Genomic DNA, 10,888 nt, shown 5'->3' on the forward strand with positions numbered 1-10,888 from the left:
GAACTGTTCAGTAAGGATCTTTGCCCAACGTTGCAACAGAAAAGGATCGTCCCCTCTATTTACGACGTAAGGTAAACTTCTTCTAGACACCCATGACATTCACGATCAGCGTCTATCTTCGCGTGCTCCGCTTGCTTGGACAGTTTTCACTCTCACCGACAGACATGTCCGTCTTCCACCTTTTTCGTGCTTCTGCTTCCGCAACCCGCAATGCAAATAACGAGGACGCTTGTTAACATAACTCGCTATCGTCACAGAGACTCGCCAGTTCCCTCTGCGTCTAGCAATCTATACTTTTCTTTTCCTATTTAGTTAATTTTATAGTTTATCAAGAATAATAGACACATTTTTCTGTTCGAAGAGAATCAAATCATCTAAGTGGAACGTGCGATCGACCGATCGATTCAATTCCCTCAGAACATTTGTCTCGAAAATAATGTTCTTAAATGCCTGGATTTTGATCGATATGAGGTCGATTAATGATGCTATAAGTCTTCATTAAGCAATTAAGCTAGGCAGGGCTTGGTTGGACAGTATAGAGACTTGAACACTCTATTAAGAATTGTGGATAATTTGTAGACATGAATTGAAGGGATCGCTTTGGAATTTTTTACAAAGAAATTGGAAGACACACATTTCTGAACTTTTCAGTCTGTTTTATTATGCATTGAGGACGTTATATTACGTTTTGAGGAGAAATTTTGTTTGCTTTTTGTTTTAGATCACTACAAGCGGCTATATCTTGCACGCAACATTAATTATGAAAAAAATTGTGTAACTTCCTCAAAGCACAATGATCCAGGTAGCAAGGTGACGTTTTTAGACGTCACCTTGCTACCTAGGGAAAACATACAACGCAATATTAAAAAATGTGCATCTCCTAATTTTCTCGTAAAATAATGAAACTCCTTCAGTTCATATTTACAAACCACCTAGAGCCTTTAATTGACTTCAAATAGATTAAAGCTTGTACGTTTGGAAACGCTATAAGAAAGAAAGAGGAAATAGGAACTAGGCGATGTACATTTTGGCGATACTCTCAAGTTTTCTGCCAGGGCGTACAGTCGGCACGCACATCCTATCTCGCCGCTAGAATCCTCATATGTCTGTCAACGTGGCTCCCCAACACCTCGGGACCTCGGATCACTTTGCTCGCGCGAACACGCGCGCACGAGCGAGCGTCGGCAATATAAGACAAGACGAAGCGAAGCGAGACGAAGTGAGGCGATATCTCGTGTCCCATCCCGCTGTCCCAGCTGGACCAAAATATCACCGGCGACTAGTAGCCAGGACTCAGGGCCGTGCGTTCGCCGCGGTGCTTGCGAATAGAAGGAAAGAGTTATTAACCCGGGAACGATGACACGTTGGGACGATTGCCGTTTAACTCTTTGACACGTCACTTTGATCCCGCCTCCAACTCCCTTTGGGCGATTTATAATTCCATTTGGAATTTTATTTGCGATTTTATGCACTGTATTCTCTCTCCAAATATGATAATGAATGGAAAAAAAGCGGATATATGATATATGTGTGTCTATGTGTGTATACTTCAAAAAGAGGCTCTGATGCTTCAATTCTTAATGACAAAAATCATCAAGTTAACGAATGTTTCGGAAATACATTAACTACTTTGGTTAGAATTGATACTTTGGTTAGAATTGATACTTTGATTTGTTTGTCATTTCCTTTTACAGTCGAAATTTTAAATAACTATGAAAATGAGTAAATATATCGTACATTATATATTTGTTTCAAAGCTTCTGATAAAAAAAGAACTTTGATTTTATTATATATTCTGACAGAGTAAACACGACACAAAATTTACATTATAATTTGACAACGCAAATTCTAATGAGAATAAAAAATCGATATTGTATTATAATTTGGTGAGATCAGATTGTCATTAAAACGTACGGAAGGAGAGATAGGGAAAGACAAAAAATATTACCTTGTCTTTTACATTATTAATTGCGAGAAATATGTATTTTATATTCTTTCAACTTCTCCAGCTGTTTATTTGTACTTTGCGCGATCGTGAATTGAACGAATGACGTGAGATGGCGCTACTTGCTGAATTAAACACGTGTCGGTAATGTTATGTCATATTATGCTTCCTATAGATGGCACAGCTGATCACTGTATACGTTATCTTATGACTGCAAAGTGTAAATAATCTTATAGTACGCGAGCTGTTCCGCATAAAGACGTAATCAAATGCTAGTTCATATTAAACGGTTTCGTACAGGAGAATATTTTTCACAATCGTAAACACTTATCCATGAATTAATAATAGCGTTAGGCGTAAATTTTGCCATTAACCTCATTTCTGAGGATTAGATTCATAATATAAGTCAGAATGAATAGTAAGTACGATTACACATTTAAATAAATTATTAATTTCTTTTATAAGATAAAGAACAATCAAGTAGACGATTTTTCTAATCCTTGAGTTAGATTGTCATTGTTTGTATTCTGTTTTCTTAGACACTATCACAGATATATCCAGGCTCCAAAGCCTTGGAGGCTGCCAAGAACATCAAGGACCTGGCTATATTTAAAAAGCCTAAAAAGCCTCGGATCTGCAAAAAAGAAGAAGTGTATTCAACCAAAAATCCTGGATGAAGATATGTACATTGAGAAAATGGGTGAAATTATACAGAGGGATTTTTTTCCACACTTGGAAAGATTACAGGCACAGAATCAATACTTAGATGCCCTGGAGCAGAACGATGTGAAAAGAATAAGAGAATTGTATGCAAAGTATAGCTCTGGCCGACCTGTTACAGAAAGACCAGTTAGCCCAGCGACTTTTGAGACTCCTCAACGTAGAGTTGAGATGGATAAAGTACCACATACTCCCGAAGTAGCTGCTGAAGAAGTATCAATAGAACCTGTGAAGAAGGACGATAAAATAGAAAATAAGACTGGTTTGGATGATCATTTAAGTATTCACACAAGTGAAGATAATGCTAGTTTTGAGGAGATGATGGTTGAAGCAAAAAACAAACGTAGACTAAAGCATGCTTGGCTCTATGAGGCAGAAGAGAAGTCAAAGACATGGCTTGCTATTAACAATACAACTGATCCCTTAGCTATTGAAGGACCAAACTTTAGACCGAAGCAAGTGGACAGTTGGGCTTACAGGAATAAGAATTACATTATGTATATTCCTGATGGAGTGAAGCCTACAGCTGAGGAGAAAATAGAGTTAGCTAAGAAGAAACAGGTGGTGATGCACGAAAACACGAGATTAAGAACAAATCCCTTCAATGAACAACAAAATAAGGAAACCATCAACGAATTGGTAAAGTCCCAGTCCAAGGCTAATGATGGCAAAATCGGTGTAGATGGTAAAGAAGTCGTTAGAAATGCAACGCCGCAAGTGACGGTTACAGTTTCGTAGCGACACCAAGTCCGAGGCCAGGAGAATGTGAGAGTCCTTTAATGACATGGGGTCAAAGCGAAGGGACTCCCTTTCGTTTGGATGGTGGTGACACTCCACTGCTTAGAACGAGTCAAGGTCCTTCTTTTAGGATAGCAGAATCACCGAAAAGAAAGAAGTTGGCATTACAGTTGGCCGAAAAAGCTGGTGAAAGGCACAGAGATCGAAAGAACAAGGCTTTAGAGGCTGCTAGAAAGTCATTAGCCACGTAAGTTATTGCTCGTATAAAATATAATGACTCGTATAATTAGTTAAGTGTGTGTATAAGTAATTATCTAAACATGTAATTTAAATCAGTGAAAAATTTATAAAAATTCATAAAATATCCTATTCTTTTCAGACCATCACCAAGATCTACTATGGATCGTTTAAGCACAATGTCTCCTGCGGCAAGAAGAAAATTGGCAACTCAAAAATTGCGAATCTCAGCCACACCATCGCCACGGCGAACACTAGCGTCGAGGACTCCGTCCATAGGCGTCAGGACACTCGGCACACCGCGTACAAATACGCTAGCTAAGCGAGCAGCTTCGCAGAAAGTAGATATCAGTGCTGCACGGATACAAGAATCAGTACTCACAGATAATTTGCTGAATCTACCTCCTCAACGGCAACGAGCTTCGGACTTCTTCAACAAATAAAAGCTACCATGTTCGAGAAACATATAAAATATTTCGTGTAACTTTAATAATATTGTATAATAAATATCATAGTATATTTGTTTATATTAATATTATAATGAAATAATTATATGATGCACAATATAATACAAGAATATATTTATAATTTAATGCGAGAAAGAGAGATGTATTTATAATATGTATGTATATATATAAAATGATTAAGCATATGTTTCGAATAAGATGTTAGAGAAATCTTCTGAAATGCATCTTATTGAAACCAATCATATTTTCCTTTAGCATCTGAGAAACTAGACATTCTGCTAATTGTAGTCGAGAAACATCTTCAATTTCTTAAGGTCTATTTTTCCAACATCTTGGTAAACTAACAGTTGAAACATTAAGTTATATGTTTGTTTTTGTCTAGTTTGAAGGAAAAATAAAAACAAACATGATTTATTTGTTGGTTAACTTACTAAGAGGTTGGAGAAGTGGAACCTTAAATAGGTAAAATTCAATAGATTGTAATTTTAGGAAAATAAAGATTATACAATGCTTCCAAGAGAATCTTATAGCATGAAGTTTCTTGTTTTTAAACATATTTACAAATAAAAAGTTTAATTAATTTCTATAATGTTACATAAATATAAATAAAAATTCGCGCGCAACAATTGTTAGAATTTTTTATAAAGTTTGTAGAATTCTGTCGTGTAAATGAAAAATCAGAGATAAATAGTATTTAAAGGTGTCAACCATTCCCTTTAATGTATATATTTACAAATTACGTTGTGATTTTTTTCACCAAGTTGTTCAATGTTAAAGTAAAAATAATATTTTGGATTTAATCGTTTGTAACAACCGTCCTCCGCGTGTCGGTTGGTGTCGTTGCCACGGATGTATTCGCTCGTCGGAGTCCGGGTTCGTGAAATAATAGGACGCGGAGTGTAAGATAAAAATAACAAAAAGATTTATTTAGCCTTGGTACAGAGTATTCGCGTATTAGTATACAATGCTCCTGGGTGACGGCGCCAGTTACCGGATCGCGGTTTCGGTAGGCCGCGACAAGTAAGTCGGTAGGCGGAGCGTATAGCGCGATAGCTAGGCTCGCCTCGGAGGTTCGGCAGACGGTCGCGTGTCGTGATTCGGTATTCGCGATTCGTACGCGGCTCGCGTGGCTGGTCGCGGGGACCGCGCGGTGTCGGCGGTATCGAAGTCGTATCACAGTATCGTACGCTGTCTTCGCTGTTTTGACGGCTACGCGCTCGCTTGCCCGTCGGCGTCGCAAGAGACGAGATGGGACGTGAGTAGCCGATGTATCGGCGTATTCACACCCGATCTCCCTCGTCGAAAGGCAGAGAACAAGGGTCGAGAAAGCTCGACAGAGCGCAGCTAACCTACTGGCTTCGGTCCTTGTTCGGGATGTCGACGGGATGCAAACTAGAGTCGATAAAGATCGGCAGAGCACAGCTAACGTACTGGCTTCGGTCCTAGTTTGCGAGGATGTGATCGTTGGCAGGTTGAGGAAGCAGATACGAGTCGGTCGTAGGCCTTGCTCTCCGCTGTGTAGCATCGAGTTCGGTTGACGGTCCGGATCGGTCTGGTCCTGATTAATTTGGCGTCGCGGATTATATACTTGACGCTTCTTTGTCTTCGCTCGCCGTACACGTGTGCGTCGCGTGCTTGCGGCGCTCGCTCGCTATTGTTTCCTTCTCGCGTGATCTTTGTTCGCTTTGTTTATGCTTGTTGTCGGTTGTTTACGCGTGTCGGTTTTTCGGTGTTTATTGTTGGCGCAACGCGCCGGTGCACGGCCCGACTGATGGTCGGTCGAGCCGGAGTAGTGACGATGCAGGTGTGCATCGTTACACGTTTAAAGCAGACAAATGAATCTGTATACGATTATCGCTATACAATAAACAAGAAGTTAAAGTTTCCTCTTTAAAATGCACTTATCACAGTGATAAATTGTGATAAAATATCTTCAATCAGAAACTCAACTAAAAGACGAAGTTAAACATTAAACAGTCACAATTTCTTATTGAATTCCATATATTTTTAAGATAAACCATAATAATGTTATGAACTTAATATGCCTGAAAATTATAGACTTTCAACTTTAAAGTGCTTTTTAAACCATTTAGCTACTGTTTCAGTTTCAGTTTCAATGCTTGGCTGAGCACACTTTAACTGTGAGTGCCTCTACGCCATTACTCCGAACAGTGCTTTCATCGTATGTAGAATGTGAGCAAGGTGCACTTTCAAATGGTGTAACCTATGTTGAATAGAAACTTGGAGATAGTGCTATAAAGTTTTATATTCCCCGCATCAAAGGAGAGTTTGTGTACATCATCTTGAGTGGTGTATCCAATGCTATATATCTCTGTAATTAACTTGTCCGATTCATCAGAATGTAGAGGGCATTTAAATAGAACGTGATATATATCACTCTGTCTGGTTCCGCATTCGCACGTATCCTCTCTTATAATGTTCTTATCCTTTAGGTGAATGTTCGTACGTATGTGGTATGATCGTAACCTTGCCATCAACGAAATAACATCACGCTTGACAAATTTGAGGTCGCTGAACCATGGTTTATTGGCTAGATTCGCAACTTTCTGACGGTATCTGATACCTTTCCACTTAAATTGTTTATTCAGTACTTTATGAGATAACCTCATAAAATCGCTTTTCAAGCTTGAAATGAGATCATCAATATATATAGTCTTGCTGGGAACGATTCTGTCGCGATTTGTGGCAGATTTTGCTAATTGGTCGGCTGCTTCATTACCAGAGATTCTTATGTGCGCTGGTGTCCAGATTAGAGTAATATCAATGTTCATAGATTTAAGCTTTCCCAGCAAGTCGGCAATCACTAAGATTGGATAGATGGGCTTTTTCTTGTTTGATAAATTCCTTAAGGAGGAAAGAGCGCACATAGAGTCTGTACATATAGCGATCTTGCGTTTCTTTAATTTGGGTATAATGTTCAGAGTTTAAACAATTGCTTGCGCCTCGATATTTAAGATAATTTTGGTTCTTGTATATGGAAGCGATAATTTGATATCTGGGTTGGTACAGAAAACTCCAAATCCAGCATGCCCCTCTGTATTTATAGAGCCATCCGTATAGAGTATGAGTCAAAATCCTGCTCTTTCAAGATAGAGTTAAAAATCCTATTGATACCGGTTATCGAGATTTTTTTTGAGCCAGAATAATAAAAATTTCCCACTCTTCTTCTGTATTTACTAATGTTTTTGAAAGATGTGGTATCAATATTGAAGTTGTTAAATTTCGTATTTAGCAGGAAGGACAAATGGCCTTCAAGTCTTTTAGATTCAATGTTTGGGATGAAATCCTTGTATGGATACAAGGTAGACCATGATCGAGTTTTTATCTGAATTTCTGGCTCCAAGGAGTCAAATGAGCTCCCAAGAGACTCGTTTCGTGCGATGTGAGAGGGGATAGGCGATGTAAGAGCAGGGTAGGTTATAGTTTGGTAAGGATCTATCAAACCTTTTATGGAAAGTTTGGTAACGCAAAAAAGACGCCTAACAACTAGAGGCCACTCGCCGCATTGGTCCAACATAATATTAGTGGGAGTAGAGCGCATGAACCCGAGAACACACCTCAACGATGCATACTGAACTCTATCTAGTTTAAGGGAGAGAGAGGAGGAGAAGCCCAAGAGAGAATACCCACCGTAATCTAAAACAGATCTGATAAGACCTCGGTACACGGAGAGAATAAGTGTAGGGTGAGAGCCCCATCTTATACCCGATATAGCTTTAAGGATATTTATTCTCGGCTTGCATTTATCTACCATATAATTAACCTGACTTTTCCAAGAGAGAGCAGAATCGAAATTGTTGAAATTAAGCTATGCTTGAAAAAATAGCCAGGTCGTCAGCATAAGCTAGTACACGTACACCATCTTCCAGGCCGAACGAAATAGCGAAAGAGTAAATATTATACAAAATTGGACTGAGGACAGAGCCCTGAGGAAGACCAATAGACGTTTTTCTAACACTAAGTGATACTCCTCCCTGAAAGCACTCAACAACTCTGTCAAATAGAAAGGTCTGTATTGCTGATACTATGTTTTTGGGAAAACCCATGTTAACCAGAAGGCAGCAAAGTTTGTTAGGATTTACATTATCAAAGGCGCCTTTGATATCAAGAAATAGAACACCAGTTTTTTTATTTTTCTTGAAAGATCTTTGGATGTAACTTTTCAGGTCGAGTATATTATCGGTATATTATGTGCACATGACTTGCCCAAGCGAAAGCCTCTCTGCGCGGAAGGTATAATTGCCGCGTTTTCGGCTCACCATTCAATTCTGTGATGTAGAATTTTTTCATATAATTTAGCAAGGTTGTTTGCTAGAGATATAGGTCTTAGATTAGTTCCATCTCCTTTTGGAATAAAGACAAGAATATACTTTTTCCAAGGAGAAGGAATTGTTCCTTGAGAAAAAAATCATCAAATAGCTTAAGTAAAATCTCTAACACAGCTGTCGGAAGTTTCTTAATTATTAACCAAGTTATCAAGTCAGCACCAGGCGACGTTTTCTTCTTTGAAAGAGACTTTAGAGAAGCCAAAAACTCGGTCTTGCTAATGGCGTCACCCAAGAGCTCTTTATTTGAGAGGGTTTTCGTGGAAAGATTAGCTATCAGTTTTTTAAAAGGCGACGCTATGTTGTTAATAAATCTATTACTGATAGCCGAGGGAATGTTTGTTGACATTGTTTTATCGAAGTTATACAAGACTTTTTGTTTTGGATTATCAAGTAAGCTCCTATTCAGATCTTCAATTCTTTTGCTATTGTTGAAAGCTTTCAGGATATTCCATACCTTTCTAGGTTCAGATTTTATATTTAGCGCATTACAAAAACTTTTGAATTTTTTCTTCTTGATCTTCCTCAGTTTTCTATTCGCAATTCTACTTTCCTTCTGATATAGAGCAAGGTGTTCGGAATTTGGAAAAAGTTTATATCGTTTGTACGCGGATAACTTATCTTGAATAATTCCGCGCTCATCATCCCACCAGGGCGATGGTGGTCTTCGAGGTGTGGTACTCTCTCCAGGCTTGCGTGCTCCAGCCTCTATTAAAGCTTCATGGATGAGCCCCTCGAGTTCAGCGTAAGCCTTGGATGGATTAGAAAACTCTACAGAGTTGCGATAGTCTTGCAGATGAATAGAAGATTCTTCAAGTCGGTGAGCAAAGAAACTCCAGTCCACTTTGCTGACAATATAATGCGCCCGCGCATGAAGCCTAGTTGGAAGAATGTGATTAATGTATATTATTATGGGTGTATATCAGTTGGACACGGGGCAATTGGACACAGTCCAATCACAAGTCGCTGTTCCAAGGGACCCTACAAATGTCTCTAATCATACGGTGCTGTGATTGGCAGTGTCCAAATGCACCGTGTCCAAGTGCACCGCTCCCTATTATTATTGGGTGGTGATCACTACCATGTTTCTCATTGCACACGTTCCAGTCTACCTGCATGCTGAGGTTGCTGGAAACAAGGGTAAGGTCGGGAGAGCTAGTAATTTGGCCGTTAGATGAGGACCAAGTGGGAGTGTCATGATTGGCAATTAGGAGATCAAGGTCTATTAATAAATCGTGGATAATTTTGCCAGTAGTGTTCGGAGAAGTGCAAGAGGAAGTCCCAGAAGGATGAGATCCATTGAAATCACCACAGATAACAACATCCCTAAAGGAATCAAGATATGATAAAACTTCAGACCATATCTCGGTACGATTTTCACCAATGTATCTGGAAGAAGAAAGAGGGCAATATAAAGAAATTAAGCACAGTTCAATATCGTAGTTGAAGAATTTTAAACCACAAATGTCCAAGTCTAAAACTTGACGCGCCTTATTTATCCACTAATTGGAGTTAAAATCGATAACGCTCACTATTATTTCACTTTGATAGACTATCGCACATCCACCGGATGAGCGTGATCTATTATAGTTAATTATTTTATAACCTTTTAAATTAAAGGTAGAGTTTTCATCCATCCAAGTCTCACTGAGACAAATGAAATGCGGTGGGGGGTTCAGTTGAGAGATAAAGTTGATTAATTCAAACTCTCTCGTTTTATATGAACGACAATTCCACTGGATGATATTGACCTTTCTAAATTTGCCCATTTTGAGGTTTGTAGAATTATTATTAATTTTATTCTTAAATAACACACAGAGAGGATTTAATGTCTTGCAATTGAGAAAAGATAGATAATAAGAAAGAGTTTGAATTAGTATCATCGTTAGAATTGATCATATTATTTATCAATGAGTTAAACGAGTTGATTAGAGTGATTAAGTTATTTTGTAAGTGTAGATATTTGGCATCGTCTGTAGAGTATGCAATGCCTTCCTTGTATTTGGAAGTAGTGGGGATATTCATACCCAAGGGGGAGGAAGTATGCAGGGGAACTCCTGGTTCACTCGAAGCCAAGGTGTCCCCAGGAGAAGAGTAGGGTGTTTCGAAGGGAGGCGTGGGGTCTAAGGAAGAGGGAGTTATGATGGATGGAGAGGAGGAGGAGGGGGGAGTTTGTTTTCTTTTTTGTGGAAATTAGAGGGTTGGTGGTGTTTTTATGTAAGAAGGAAAACTTCTTGTTATTGTTGTCATATTTGTTTGGATATTTAAATGACTGCAAAATAGTAGGGAAGTTATTTTTATCCATTAAGTCATTAGAATAGAATGTATTGCTCTTGCCCGATAACATGTCGCTGTAAGATGTAGTCATTGAAGGAACATGTTTAACTATGAATGAGTTAAAGCATTCTCGATTGCGGTTGGAATTTTGAAGGCAA

General features: G+C 38.8%; 1 pseudogene; it reads left to right on the forward strand.

The window, feature by feature from the left end:
- Positions 1-4,233, forward strand: part of LOC116847982 — a 6,646-nt pseudogene extending 2,413 nt beyond the window's left edge.
- Positions 4,234-10,888: the final 6,655 nt, after the last annotated feature.

This window comes from Odontomachus brunneus, unplaced genomic scaffold (assembly GCF_010583005.1).
Source record: "Odontomachus brunneus isolate Ranch 3 - 2012 unplaced genomic scaffold, Obru_v1 Obru_scaffold_086, whole genome shotgun sequence".
In the NCBI taxonomy this organism is placed as follows: Eukaryota; Metazoa; Arthropoda; class Insecta; order Hymenoptera; family Formicidae; genus Odontomachus; species Odontomachus brunneus.